Source organism: Triticum urartu, chromosome 5 (genome assembly GCF_003073215.2).
Source record: "Triticum urartu cultivar G1812 chromosome 5, Tu2.1, whole genome shotgun sequence".
Taxonomy (NCBI): Eukaryota; Viridiplantae; Streptophyta; class Magnoliopsida; order Poales; family Poaceae; genus Triticum; species Triticum urartu.
Window position 1 is genome coordinate 499,750,308 of NC_053026.1, and position 16,087 is coordinate 499,766,394.

The following is a 16,087-nucleotide window of genomic DNA, read 5'->3' on the forward strand; positions in this document are numbered from 1 at the left end:
CATAAGATGGTGAATAACCTTCCACAAAATCGGCCTAACAATGTGTGCTTTTGTGTTTGCAGAAACAGATAGATGCTCTCCCCCTACCCGATAAATGCTACAGCATGGAACTCCCTAACTGCACAAAGGAGGCGTGCGAGAAACTTTGCAACAGCCCAGGGGGGTATTGCAGGCTCGCATCCGACTGTTGTTGCCCTGTTTCCTAAATGGGACTGAAATGATACAAAGATGCCATGAATAATTCAATGCATGTATGGATTATATATGGTAGTTCTAGCATATCAATATAAATTCTTTTTATCATCTTCATAATTTACAAATGAAAAAAGCTTGTTGTTTCTTTAGTTCTGCAATGGCTGGTGTTGATCACGAATTATAGTTATAACCTACCTAAATACAACATGTGAAATAAAATGAAAACATGAAAAAAAAAAGTCTAAACCATCTCGGAGATGAATTTCAGAAGGAAAAAACACATGTGGTCGCTATAAACACCTCAATAACCCAACAATTTTCTCACATGACATTCCAACCTATTAATGATAGCTTCCTCTTTTATCATGACAGTGAACCATCAAGGTACACCAAATCTGAATGCTGCAAGATGTTATATTTTTACAAAATGTGGCAATGTAAATTAGCATTCATAAACAATCGAAGTTGCAAACCTTTGAAAATTAAAAAATCTTCTACAGGTCAATTGATCAATTGAAGCAAATCCAAGGGTAGTGGTGTGCAATATATTGCAGACTGCTCTGCTGGCCTATGTTTTGGTGGCCCCGTTTAAAGATCGTATACACTACTTGTTGAGACTCAGCATGTGACAGTGACTCTTTATCGGAAAAAAACATGTGACAATGACTTTTTGTTTCAATTAAATTTTGTGCAAGTGCAAAAAGTAAAAAATAAAAACAATGGAATTTGTGCTCAGAACATGTGATCAATTTATGTATCGTGCCCGGGGTTTTGCCCAAATCAGGCAGTGACTATCTTGGGGGAGCGATTGCTTAGACGAATGGGACAGGTCGGTGTTTCTCTCCTACTTAAAAAAAAAAGAGAAAAAGTTACGTCGTTCATTCGGCCTTGGTCCAATCTTATCTATGGGCCCCCTTCCTCCCATCTTTGATTTTTTTCTTCATCGGTTTCCCCAGAAAACCGCTTCAACTAACCTACCTTTTGTTCTGTTACCATATAAGCTTATATTTTCTTTGATATAAACCAATAAGTACTTGCCAAATAAGTGTTTATCAAATAAAAGCCTAATTTTACACAATCACATTAATATAAGCAGCTAAATCATGGGCCTACTCATATTACGTTGGCGACGTGCCCAGGGAAAATCTGAAACTTTGTTTCTCGGACGCCCGATCTCAAACGAGCGCACCACATCGGAAGTGGGATGGAACCAAGCCACTTAAACATGACTTTGCAGAAGACCCCATATACCTCACAATTCTAACCGGCGGCTCCTCAAACTTCTCAGTTCGTATTCCCCACGAGACAACGAAAACTATAATAAACTAAAGAAAACATAGGGTAGAGATCCTAAAATCTAAACAAGTGACAATGTTGACTACTGTAAAACGGACCCACCTGGCATCTATACAACAGTTCTATACTTGCATAAGAGTAAATCTGAAACACTTGGACGCAAACTATCTGCTCCCAAGCTCAAATGCCCTCTGATGAACAATAAATAAAAAAATAGTAAAATAATCAAAATATTCTGGTTTTTTTGGCAAACTTTGACAAATGTTTTGAGTGCTTACGAAAAATTATCATGAAATGACATTTGTGGAAGTCAGGGAGAAAAAAAATCGATGCTCCAAAAATACTACTCTATTTTTGAAAGCATTTTGGAGTGTGGATTTTGTTTTTCTTTTCTTTTGCCATGATTTCCAGGAATGTCATATTGAGATGAATTTTTTTAAGCATTGAGAACATTTGTCAAAGTTTTCTACAAAGAAATCATTTTTTACTGTTCACCCCGAGCCCATTTGAGCTCGGGAGCAAAAAGGGACTTTCAGAGACACTTCTATAACTTGCACACACACTTGCTTCCTTTTAGATGTTGATGGACAGTTGTTGCACGCCAGTTGTTATTTTCATTGGAGGAAGTACAACCTCTTTATCTTAATATAAGATGTTTTTGCAGTTCAAATTGAACTACCTTTGTATCTCTCTTAATATAAGGTACAGAGATAATAGCAATGATCAGTACGTACCCATCTGTGAACTGATGGCGCATATAACAGGAAAACTAAATGAATGATAACTACAAACTAGGATACACTCAGTTGTGAAGTCACCAGTTACAACCGTTAACATGTAGTATTGCTCACTGCATCCATCAAGTGTGCTTGTCAGGTAACATCCTGTCAAGGTTCAACATCACTAATCTCAACGAGCAAGCAAGTACATACTACTATCCAAGATACACAAAGAAACCCCAATTACATCAACTCAAGGCTCAACATTGATCTAGGGCTGCATGGCGGATGTCATCCCATCTGCTTCCCGACACTGAACATAGTACGGCTCTGAAACTCCATCAACAAAATGGGAATCGGTTCAGGAACCCAATATTGGCATAGCAAAATGAAGACTACACTGTGCAAAGTAAATAACTGGATCTAACATAATTAATGCATATAATATATAATGCTCCCTCCGTAAACTAACATAAGAGCGTTTTGATCACTACTTTAGTAATCTAAACACTCTTATATTAGTTTACAGAGGGAGTAGTAATTTTATACAATTGATAGATAACGGGAATCAAATTACAGAAGCTTGAAGGAGATGCGCAAGCTTGAGAAGTTCTCTGCTTTTAAGCTCAAAGTGAAGAAGCTGGTTGCGCCGTTCATCATGGAGCAGAAGCACTATTTCAAAAACTAGAACTGTTCCATGGATAATTACTAGCAGTACTATTTCAAAATCAACCATATTCTTAAAATTTCATACCTAATAGTATTGTAATGCGGTTAGGTTGTTATCCTTTTTTCCACTGGTTGCTACTGACATTGAAAAAGAGTGGAGTTCATGTTGTCTCATATAACCTATCAAACTATAATGGATAAGTAGCTCTCCATTTTATACACTCCTAGCATTGGGTATGTCATAGCAGTTTTTGTACTGTTCATGAAACAATATTGTCAACTTTTTTTTTGTCGAAGCTTACCATGAAAGAATGAACTGCAAAAAATGTTTTTAGTCATAGTACTTCCTGTGTTATGGAAGTGCCAATCGCCTCATGTCTTCATGGTGACAACTACAATGGAAGCTATAAAGATATTTTGAGTTACTTTTGTTTTCAAGCGTCAACTAGGTACCACATGCAGGGGTCTTCATGGTGACAGCTATAAAGATATTTGCTTCTTGCACGACCAATCTAACTCCACAATCCATTGTAACTTGTCATTTTCAGCACCTTATAAGGTAATCTTAAGCTGTCATCATGAAGGCACCACTATTTTTATTCACTTGCAGTTTTTTCACTTGAGTTTTGTCATCTCACAGAATGATAGAAATAGAGGGTTCATTATCAAAAAAGAAGGTAGGATCAGAGGGTAGATGAAGTAGAGGCATAAAACTGCCATTTATCATTGTTTTCGTTCATTAGGGTTGCTTTTGAGGTAATATATGAGACTACCAAGAGTTGTCTCAAATGAATTTGCATATAGTTATACTTAGATCTTATCTGCAAAATCTACTCAGGAATAAGTGAATGAGATTAGAAGGGATCAAGTACTTTTGTACAGACTTGTTCATTTGAAGTACATTTCACTATAGCTATTATGCGCTTATGTTTACTTTTGTTGTACAGGTACATCTTAAGGTGAGTACCTTCTGGACAAACCAAAACGAATGAAGCCTTTCACATCTTTTGATGTTAAAATTCATACTTTTGAAGATATCGTAGTAATTTGCATCTGAGTTGTGCATGGTATGTCTGAAGAAAAAGTTCCGATAGCAAAGATTTTATGGTGTTGGAGAAAAAGAAAATGCACTTATAGAGTGCTTTCCGGTTTTACATAATTCACGAGTTGTTCACATGAAATCTGAATATTCTTTTTCTTTTGTTTGACAGTGAGTGCTACTGAACATGCCAAGGAGGGTCATGTACTGACTCAACTTCTTTGGCTAGGAGAAGAATAGTGTACTCCAGGAATGGACAATGGCGTTTTAGCAACTCAGGCAGCAGGCCAGGGAGTGAGCCAGGCTCATGGAGAAAATCTGATGGTAGAGCAGGAGCGACAGATGGTTCTTTCCAAAGATCTCTTCTGTCCCTAGGTGGAAGCCTCCTGATGGTGATATTATTAAGATCAATATTGATGGTTCTTTTCATGTTGGTAACAATTGTGGTGGATGAGGCGATGTTTTGCATTCCAAAAAGAAAAGGTTTACATTCAAAATGCAATGAAAAGGCAGGACATAAACATCACTAACCACATCTCTTGTAGACTACCACTGGAATCTGTGTCACATACCTTTCTTGCTTCTGCAAATCCTAAGCGCCGTTCATGAACGCCGGCTTCATTGCCCACGCAGTCAGTTGTGACACCTTGATGTCTGCCTTGCCGTTGTTGAAGACGTGAAGGCGCGCCTCATCGCCGCGGGCAAGCGTCGGGTAGACACGAGAAAGGATGCAGGTCCTCCCTCCTGCCCCAAAGCTCTCAACGACTGACCCGTCAATCTACGAAGGAAAATGGAGAGGAAAAGTAAGACAAAACACTTTCTAAACTTGTATAGCATGAGGAACTGTTGAATGGTAGCATACCAGGCTTCTCAGGGATATCTTGCCCTTTGTGATGTCAGTATCCACAAAACCTGCGAAGGTCGGCTTGTACAGGTTCTGGCTCAGAGATGACCTGCACCGGACAAAGAAGCCCAATGTCAAATCAGCGCTAGAAAATTTGTGTATGTTACATGCATGAGATGATGAATTTAAGGGACGAATGAGAGTCGGGAGATGACATTACATGGTGGGATCGGAGCACATCAGGACCACCAGCTTCGTGCTGTTGATGTTGTGCGCGGCCTTGAACACCCGGAAGAAGATCGCCGTTCTCTCCTCCAGCTTGGAGGAGGCGAGCACCCACAGGCCGAAGGGGCCCACACCACCTTCCACGTCCGCGCCCCTCACGCTGCACAGCTTCTGGGCGTCGTTGGCCAGCGCTGGGTCCAGTGCCTCCACTCCCTCCAGGCTCGGTACCTCAAAGCTCACCTCAACATCAGCCTGACAAACCAAGTGCATGCACAAGTTAGTTGGTTATTAATTAATCATGAACTGATCACCACACTTACAAAAGTATTTGTGACTTTGTGTTAATCAATCTTCGAAAATTAGGTTGCATAAGTACAGTTGGAGTCTTATTATTTTTAGTTAATAATAAGAATTACAAAATGGAACAATATGTTGGTCAAATGTATCTGGGTTAAGCAATCTAATCACATCAGTATAGTTGGAACCTTGGAGGTGTGCATGCAAGGTCAATATGTACAGGACGGCAAGTCTTTGTTCTTTTTAGTTAATTGATCTTATTCTTGTTAGTTAATGGAGCAGAATGCATGACTGCGAAGTTGAGATTAGAGTAGAGGACAGATGTAGTGAAATCTGCGGAGTACAAACAGATGGACTCAGAAAAGAGATACCTGTGGAGCACGGAGTAGAGTAGAGTGAAAAGTTAGCAAATTGGCAAAGCGAGTGATCGGCGTACACAATCCCTAGCGACTCCTCGTCCCACTGCCACTGGCTGGCTTGAACACGGTGGACAGAGCCTCCAGCCGTCACCCACATTGGCTGATGGGCGCCTCCCTCTATGCCCAACCTAGACTCTGTAGCTCCTTCCCGCTGGTTTTTACCCCTGTCCTCCTAGCTCCCCTTTGTGAGATGGGTGGGTTTGTATCCATCTGATTCCCGTGGTGCACTAGTGTGGGATCCTTGTTTTCTTCTGTGCCCTCTGACTGAAGTGTCAAGTGGGTGGGTGTGGGGGGAGGGGGGAGGGGAATCTGGGTCTGCTGCTGCGCGTGGGAAGAGGTAGGAAGCAGAGGAAGCTGCTCAGGGGTAGAAGGGGATGGAGTCCATGATGGGACGCCTCAACATCCTGGCCGATGAGGTGGATGTGGTAGATATGAATAACGAGGGCAAGGTGCTTTTGCCGTCTGTCATCCACATTCAGACAATCAAGATTGTGGTGAGGCCGGTATGGGGCAACCCGAGAGGGCTGCGACTCAGATCCTTAGGTAACAACCTTTTTGTTGCTGATTTTGCGAGCTTGGGTGGCAGACTATGCTCTTGAGGACTCTCCCTGGATGGTCGGGCACCACGGGGTACTGCTACAAGAGCTCGACGCAAGACTGCGACCATCAGAGATCCGGTTTGATTCAATGTCAATCTAGATACGCATTGTGAATCTTCCTATTCAGTGGTTAAACAAGGCCAAGGTTCTGAAGATTGCTAGTTTGATTGATAAGAAATGCCAGCTGGATGTGGATGATTTTGGAGATGCCTCTGGTAGCTATTGGGGAATGTAGTAATTTCAAAAAAAATCCTACGCACACGCAAGATCATGGTGATGCATAGCAACGAGAGGGGAGAGTGTGATCTACGTACCCTTGTAGACCGACAGCGGAAGCGTTATGAAAAAGCGGTTGATGTAGTCGTACGTCTTCACGGCCCGACCGATCAAGCACCGAAACTACGGCACCTCCGAGTTTTAGCACACGTTCAGCTCGATGACGATCCCTGGACTCCGATCCAGCAAAGTGTCGGGGAAGAGTTCCGTCAGCACGACGGCGTGGTGACGATCTTGATGTTCTACCGTCGCAGGGCTTCGCCTAAGCACCGCTACAATATTATCGAGGATTATGGTGGAAGGGGGCACCGCACACGGCTAAGAAAATGATCACGTGGATCAACTTGTGTGTCTAGGGGTGCCCCCTGCCCCCGTATATAAAGGAGCAAGGGGAGGAGGCCGGCCGGCCCTATAGGCACGCCAAGGAGGAGTCCTCCTAGTAGGAGTAGGACTCCTACTAGGAGGGGGAAGGAAGTGGGGAGGGAGAAGGAAAGGGGGGCGCCGCCCCCCCTCTCCTAGTCCAATTCGGACCAGGGGGGAGGAGGCGCGCGGTCCACCCTGGCTGCCCTTCTCTTTCTCCACTAATGCCCATATGGCCCATTACTTCTCCCGGGGGGGGGGGGGTTCCGGTAACCCTCCGGTACTCTGGTTTTCTCCGAAATCACCCGGAACACTTCCTCGACCATTTCGAGACTCCTCGTTATGTCCATGATCACATCCGGGACTCCGAACTAACTTTGGTACATCAAAACTCATAAACTCATAATATAACTGTCATCGAAACCTTAAGCGTGCGGACCCTACGGGTTCGAGAACAATGTAGACATGACCGAGACATGTCTCCGGTCAATAACCAATAGCGGAACCTGGATGCTCATATTGGCTCCTACATATTCTACGAAGATCTTTATCGGTCAGAGCGCATAACAACATATGTTGTTCCCTTTGTCATCGTTATGTTACTTGCCCGAGATTCGATCGTCGGTATCTCAATACCTAGTTCAATCTCGTTACCGGCAAGTCTCTTTACTCGTTTCGTAATACATCATCTCGCAACTAACTCATTAGTTGCAATGCTTGCAAGGCTTATGTGATGTGCATTACCGAGAGGGCCCAGGGATACCTCTCGGACAATCGGAGTGACAAATCCTAATCTCGAAATACGCCAACCCAACATTTACCTTTGGAGACACCTGTAGAGCTCCTTTATAATCACCCAGTTACGTTGTGACGTTTGGTAGCACACAAAGTGTTCCTCCGGCAAACGGGAGTTACATAATCTCATAGTCATAGGAACATGTATAAGTCATGAAGAAAGCAATAGCAACATACTAAACGATCGGGTGCTAAGCTAATGGAATGGGTCATGTCAATCACATCATTCTCCTAATAATGTGATCCCGTTAATCAAATGACAACACATGTCTATGGTTAGGAAACATAACCATCTTTGATTAATGAGCTAGTCAAGTAGAGGCATTCTAGTGACGTTTAGTTTGTCTATGTATTCACACAAGTATTATGTTTCCGGATAATACAATTCTAGCATGAATAATAAACATTTATCATGATATAAGGAAATAAAATAATAACATTATTATTGCCTCTAGGGCATATTTCCTTCAGTAGCTTCCTGCGAGAGAGGGTCTCGGTTCCAGTTGGTCAACCACTCCAGAGATGGGTGACAACGATGAAGCAGAGGGCTGTGGAAAAGTTTGAGTTGCAATATGAGAAACTTCACTTCTACCTTAGCTGTGGGCTAATTGGGCATGGAGATCTGGAGTGCCATTTTCCTGCAGCTCAGGGAAAACTCCCGTTTGATAGGAAGCTGAGAGCGCCTAATGATCGTAGAAAGAAACTTCAACCTTTCAGCCAGGCTGATGCAACGTCGTCATGGAATAGCGATTACAGAGACCGTAGTGGCCGGAAATCCAACCCTGGGTCTACATCCAGCCATACCAACCATGCAGATGAGGGCTCTGGTTTGAAACCGGGTGAGGAGGATGTTACCTCCCTAAACTCGAAAACTCATGTGGTGCCTGGTTGCTCAAGAGCGTTTAAAATTGCAAAGAAGCTCTTTGATGCTGGAGCGAGGAGTTGAAGATTCAGAAATAACACAAGCCTATGCAACGAGGGCTGGAAGCTCTCGCAGTTGACAACCCTCACTCTGCCCTAGCCCTTACGCCGGTGCTGAAGGGGGCACACAACAACAATGCTATCATGCTGGATCTTGATAACAAAGGAGAAATGGCAAAAAAGCAAAAGAATGACAAACCTGCAAACAACTCTCATGTGGTGGTGGCTACCAGGGTTCAGCCCCGCCACCATCAATGAATACTTATGTTTTAACTACCGGGGCTGCGGCTGGTCCGAGGAAGTTCACGTCTTCACGAGATGCACAGCCTTGTGGAAACTCATGACCCAACTTTGGTCTTTCTTTCGGAGACAAAACTGAATGCTACAAGAGCTCAAGATTTGAAGTGGAGAATTGGGATGCAAAATGCAATAGTTGTGAGCAGTGTTGGCCTTAGTGGTGGGTTGGCTCTGTTCTGGATGAATGATGTTCATGTGCGGGTTCTAAATCTATCCACTTCGACATTGACGACATGGTGTGTGGTGAAGCCACTGGAGAAAATGAATAGAGATTTACTGGGTTCTATGGTGACCCAAACCGCCAATTCAGAGGGGATAGCTCGTGCTTGCCTCAGTTTTTACACCAGCAACATGATGAACCTTGGCTCTGTGCAGGGGATTTTAGCGAGACACTTTGTGCTTCTGAAAAGTTTGGGGGTGATGTTACGGAGGAATGGAAAATGGAGGGCTTTAGAGAGGCAACTGATTTCTGCTCTTCCTCTGATCTCAGTTATGCGGGGCCGCGGTATACTTGGGATAATCTACAAGATGGCAACTCAATGTCAAAGTCCGCTTGGACAGGGCTCCTGGGTATGTTAGCATCCTGGATAGGCTTGATGGCCCTTTGGTTTCCCATGTTCAAACTATCGAGTCTGACCATTGTGTCATTCTGATCACGTTAAGAAGATCAAACTGGCTTGGAGGTGGATCTTCTGGAAAGCCGTTTAAGTACGAGAATATGTGGCGCATGCATGAACAATATGAGGAAACTGTTAACAAGACTTAATAAGAGGATCTCAGAGCTGTTAGCCCGGGAAGAAGCTACATCTGGCCTGCACTCTTGGATTCAGTGGTTGAAAGAGGGTGACAGGAACATGGCCTTTTTCCATGCCAAGGCAAAAGAACAAGCAAGCAACAACAATATCAGCTCCTTGAAGCGAGATGATAGTTCTTTCTGCACCAACCAACCAGAATTAGAGTCAATGACAGGTCAGTTTTTCCAAGGATTATTCACTGCTCTAGAAATAGTTGTCCCTGATGTTGTGACTGCATTTGGTCCCCGTAAGGTGACCGCTGCCATGAATGAGGGCCTCTGTGCCCTCTTCCTCGAAAAGGAAAATGAGAAAATGCTCTTCATGATGAAACCCAACTCCTCGTCCGGTCTTGATGGCTTCACGGTGGGTTTCTACATCAAACATTGGCACTTACTGAAGAATGATATCTGCAGGGCAATCAAGAAGTTGTTGCGTGGAGAAGGCTTTAGCAGCATGCTCAAGTTCAGAAGGTCTCTTTATCTTTCGAGAGGGGTTAGGATTGGTATTCACTGCCCTTGAAAGAGATTCTTGACAACTACAAGATTGGCTCAGGTCAAATGGATAACAAAAGTAAATCAGTTGTTTTCTTCAGTGCAAACTGTAGCATGAGCATGAAATAGGAAGGGCTCTGGGGTGCTGATATCTGTTCTGAAGCCCTTGCGTTAAAGTATTTGGGACTTCCAACAGCTCTTGGAAGATCTACTTCTGAGGTTTTCGAGCACATTCCAACAACAATAAAAAATTTGGTGAATACTTGTAGTGGTAAAAATCTCAGCGCTGCTAGGAGAGAAACACATATACAGATTGTGGGCCGGGCAGCGCCAACTTATTCTATGAGTGTCTTCCAGCACTAGGTCACAACCTGCAAAAAGATCGCCAACAGCCTTGCCAAATACTAGTGGGAGGGGATGAGAAGAAAAGCAAGATGCACTCGACTAGCTGGCCGAAAATTGCCAAGCCTAAAGGTGTGGGCGGGATGGGCTTCAGGGATATAAGAAAGTTTAACCAGGCTCTTCTTGCGAAACAAGGCTGGAGACTCCTGACTTACCTGGATTCCTTATGTGCCCGGGTTTTGCGTGGCAAGTACTACCACAACTGCAACTTCCTGGAGGCAAACAAGAAGAGAAACTCTTCTCATGTGTGGCGGAATATTCTTCATGGCAGAGATGCCCTGAAGAAAGGCCTCATAGCAATGGCAACTCCACTACAATTTGGGATAGGCAAAAGTGTGTTTGGATAAACATGGTTCAAAATTTCCTTGTTAATTGCCTTACACATGATTGTAATCTTCTTATACATTTCTATGATTGAATGCTTCTGAATCACAAAAAAAGAGATACATGTGCCGTTCGTAGCCCGATCTCAACATGTTCTTGCTGCTTGACCAACCTGTCCTTGAGACCGACCGGATTTCGCCCTCTGAGTGTCTTAACCAACTCGACGAGCCACTGTCTCAGCTGCCTCCCTCTTGGGTCAAGCCAAACCTTCCTTGGAATTGCCTAAAAATATGACACAAATACTTCTAAGATCACGGTACGTATGAAAAATCTTTTGGCTTGACTAAACTATACCAGCATATGTATAAATGACGATGATTTGGACAGTTTAAACATAATTACCTGGATTCCAGCCCATCCCTTGGCAACGTCATCAGCGTCGGTGTCCGACTCATTGGCCCAGCCCCACAGAATCCGGCGACGCTTGGCCGGGTCATAGAACGTCTTGGAAGCATAGAAGTTCCCATAGTCGTACCGCAGGTGGTGCTCGTCGCTGGCGGGGTCGTCCGGAACGTACCGCTCCCTGTTCCCATCGTAGGCGCCGACGGTGTAGTAGTCTGTACCGGCCGACTTCAAGGCTGTTCTTTAGCACGTGCTTGCTGGAGGGTACCGACGTGTCGAGCCCGTACTGCCAGCCATCCACGGCGACCGGGTAGAAGTCGGGGCATTCCCACATCCCCGTGGCCGCTGAGTGTAGAGGCTTCCTCACCCGCGTCCACCGCTTGAAGTCACGGCTCCGGTACACGTATGCCATGCCCCGGGACGTCCCCTCGAGGCTGCCGACGAGCAACCTCCAGTGGCCGTCGGCATGCCACGCGGTGGTCGGGTCCCGGAACTTCGTGTCGTTGATGCCGCCCTCCGGCACGATGATCGGGTTGCTCCCAGGCTTGACCCACTCACGTAGCAGCGGGTCCGACTTGTTCTTGGGAAAAGCAATGTTTTGGACCTCGTGGTACAAATCCTGGGTCTTCTGCTTGTCACCAGTGTACATGATCTATATTATCTTTTGTTTTGGACATTATTGGGTTTTATTATCCACTTTATATTATTTTTGGGACTAGCTTATTGACCCAGAGCCCAGTGTCAGTTCCTGTTTTTTCCCTTGTTTCAGTGTTTCGAAGAAAAGGAATATCAAACAGAGTCGAAACGGAATGAAACCTTCTGGAGAAGTAATTTTTGGAAGGAAAGCAACCTGATAGACTTGGAGTGCACGTCAGGAAAGAAACGAGGGAGGCACGAGGTAGGGGGCGCGCCCACCCCCTGGGGCGCCCCCTCCACCTTCGTGGGCCCATCATGGCTCCCCTGACGTATTTCTTCCGCCTATATATATCCATATACCCTAAAACGATCGGGGATGCACAATAGATCGGGAGTTCCGCCGCCAGAAGCCTCCGTAGCCACCGAAAACCAATCTAGACCCGTTCCGGCACCCTGCCGGAGGGAGTAATCCTTCTCCGGCAGCCATCTTCATCATCCCGGTGCTCTCCATGACGAGGAGGGAGTAGTTCTCCCTCGGGGCTGAGGGTATGTACCAGTAGCTATGTGTTTAATCTCTCTCTCTCTCTCGTGTTCTTGATTTGGCACGATCTTGATGTATCGCGAGCTTTGCTATTATAGTTGGATCTTATGTTTCTTCTCCCCCTCTACTCTCTTGTAATGGATTGAGTTTCCCCTTCGAAGTTATCTTATCAGATTGAGTCTTTAAAGATTTGAGAACACTTGATGTATGTCTTGCCATGCATATCTGTGGTGACAATGGGATATCACGTGATTCACTTGATGTATGTTTTGGTGATCAACTTGCGGGTTCCGCCCATGAACCTATGCATAGGGGTTGGCACACGTTTTCGTCGTGATTCTCCGGTAGAAACTTTGGGGCACTCTTTGAGGTTCTATGTGTTGGTTGAATAGATGAATCTGAGATTGTGTGATGCATATCGTATAATCATACCCACGGATACTTGAGGTGACATTGGAGTATCTAGGTGACATTGGGGTTTTGGTTGATTTGTGTCTTAAGGTGTTATTCTAGTACGAACTCTAGGGCTGTTTGTGACACTTATAGGAATAGCCCAACGGATTGATTGGAAAGAATAACTTTGAGGTGGTTTCGTACCCTATCATAATCTCTTCGTTTGTTCTCCGCTATTAGTGACATTGGAGTGAGTCTTTGTTGCATGTTGAGGGATAGTTATATGATCCAATTATGTTATTATTGTTGAGGGAACTTGCACTAGTGAAAGTATGAACCCTAGGCCTTGTTTCAACACATTGCAATACCGTTTGTGCTCACTTTTATCATTAGTTACCTTGCTGTTTTTATATTTTCATATTAAAAAAACCATTATCTACTATCCATATTGCACTTGTATCACCATCTCTTCACCGAACTAGTGCACCTATACAATTTACCATTGTATTGGGTGTGTTGGGGACACAAAAGACTCTTTGTTATTTGGTTGCAGGGTTGCTTGAGAGAGACCATGTTCATCCTACGCCTCCTACGGACCACTTGAGGGAAATTTTCTACTGTCCTACAAACCTCTACACTTGGAGGCCCAACAACGTTTACAAGAAGAAGGTTGTGTAGTAGACATCAAGCTCTTTTCTGGCGCCGTTGCCAGGGAGGTTAGCACTTGAAGGTATATCTTTAGATCTTGCAACCGAATCTTTTTGTTTCTTGTTTTAGCACTAGTTTAGTTTATAAAAGAAAACTACAAAAAAATATGGAATTGAGTTTGCCTCATACGCTTCATCTTTTTAATATCTTTCATGATTATGATGGAAAGGAAAATTGTGCCAAAATGCTAGAAGAAGAATGCATTAGAATGTTTGGCACTAAATATTTGAATGATGAGCATGATTGCAATGTTGTTAGTATGAATTCCTTGAATATCCATGATGCTAATGATATGCAAAGCCACAAGCTTGGGGAAGCTATGTTTGATGAAGATGATATTTTTTGTCCCCCAAGTTTTGATGAGCAAATTTATTATGATGAAAGCATGCCTCCTATTTATGATGATTATATTGATGAAAGTGGATTTGGAGAGGTCATGACTTTATTTTGTGATGAATCCACTATTTCGGAAGAGGTTCCAATTGATTATGAGAACAAAGTTGCTATCTATGATGATTATTGTGATGACTTGTATGCTATAAAGAATAATGATATCCATGAAAATTGTCATCATGATTTTAGTTTTCAATTTGATTATGCCTCACATGATAATTATTTTGTTGAGTTTGCTCCCACTATTATTCATGAGAAGAATTTTGCTTGTGTGGAGAGTAATAAAATTTATATGCTTGTAGATCATGAAAAGAATGATTTATGTGATGGTTATATTGTTGAATTCATTCATGATGCTACTGAAAATTATTATGAGGGAGGAATATATGCTTGTAGGAATTGCAATAATATCAAGTTTCCTCTTTATGTGCTTAAAACTTTGAAGTTATGCTTGTTTTGCCTTCCTATGCTAGTTGATTATTGTTCCCATAAGTTGTTTGCTCACAAAATCCCTATGCATAGGAAGAGGGTTAGACTTAAATGTGCTTGTCATATGCTTCATGATGCTCTCTTTATGTTTCAATTCTTATGTCTTATGTGAGCATCATTGAAATCATCATGCCTAGCTAGGGGCATTAAACGATAGCGCTTGTTGGGAGGCAACCAAATTTTATTTTTGTTCCTTGCTTTTTTCTCCTGTTTAGAAATAAATAATTTATCTAGCCTCTGTTATGATTGAGTTTTCATGTTTTAATTAGTGTTTGTGCCAAGTAGAACCATTGGGAAGACTTGGGGACAGTCTTGTTAATCTTGCTGTAAAAAACAGAAACTTTAGCGCTCACGAGAATTGCTGCCATTTTTTTATTGGAGAGTGCTATTTAGTTAATTATTTTTACAGATGATTAATAGATAAATTCCTCACGTCCAGCAATTTATTTGAGAATTTTATGAGTTCCAGAAGTATACGTTTGATCCAGATTACTACAGACTGTTCTGTTTTTGACAGATTCTGTTTTCGATGTGTTGTTTGCTTATTTTGATGAATATATGAGTAGTATCGGAGGGTATGAACCATAGATAAGTTGGAATACAGTAAGTTTAACACCAATATAAATAAAGAATGAGTTCATTACAGTACCTTGAAGTGGTGTTTTGTTTTCTTTCGCTAACGGAGCTCATGAGTTTTCTGTTAAGTTTTGTGTTGTGAAGTTTTCAAGTTTTGGGTAAAGATTCGATGGATTATGGAATAAGGATTGGCAAGAGCCTAATCTTGGGGATGCCCAAGGCACCCCAAGGAAACATTCAAGGACAACCAAGAGCCTAAGCTTGGGGATGCCCCGGAAGGCATCCCCTCTTTCGTCTTCCTTCATCGGTAACTTTACTTGGAGCTATATTTTTATTCACCACATGATATGTGTTTTGCTTGGAGCGTCATGTCATTTTCTTTAGCTTTGCTTGATGTTTGAATAAAATACCAAGATCTGAAATTCTTAAAATGGGAGAGTCTTCACATAGTTGCATAATTATTTAACTACTCATTGATCTTCACTCATATCTTTTTGGAGTAGTTTGTCGTTTGCTCTAGTGTTTCACTTATATCTTTTAGAGCACAATGGTGGTTTCATTTTGAAGAAATAGATGAACTCTCATGCTTCACTTATATTATTTTAAGAGTCTTAAACAGCATGGTAATTTGCTTAATCCTAATATGCTAGGTATTCAAGATTAGTAAAAACTTTCTTATGAGTGTTTTGAATACTAAGAGAAGTTTAATGCTTGATGATTGTTTTGAGATATGGAGATAGTGATATTAAAGTTGTGCTAGTTGAGTAGTTGTGAATTTGAGAAATACTTGTGTTGAAGTTTGCAAGTCCTGTAGCATGCACGTATGGTAAACGTTATGTAACAAATTTGAAACATGAGGTGTTCTTTGATTGTCCTCCTTATGAGTGGCGGTCGGGGACGAGCGATGGTCTTTTCCTACCAATCTATCCCCCTAGGAGCATGCACGTAGTGCTTGGTTTTTGATGACTTGTAGATTTTTGCAATAAG

The 16,087-nt window shown here is 42.8% G+C and overlaps 1 pseudogene; it reads right to left on the minus strand.

Moving 5' to 3' along the window:
- Positions 1-4,510: 4,510 nt before the first annotated feature.
- LOC125556445 lies at positions 4,511-12,013 on the minus strand (annotated as a pseudogene).
- Positions 12,014-16,087: the final 4,074 nt, after the last annotated feature.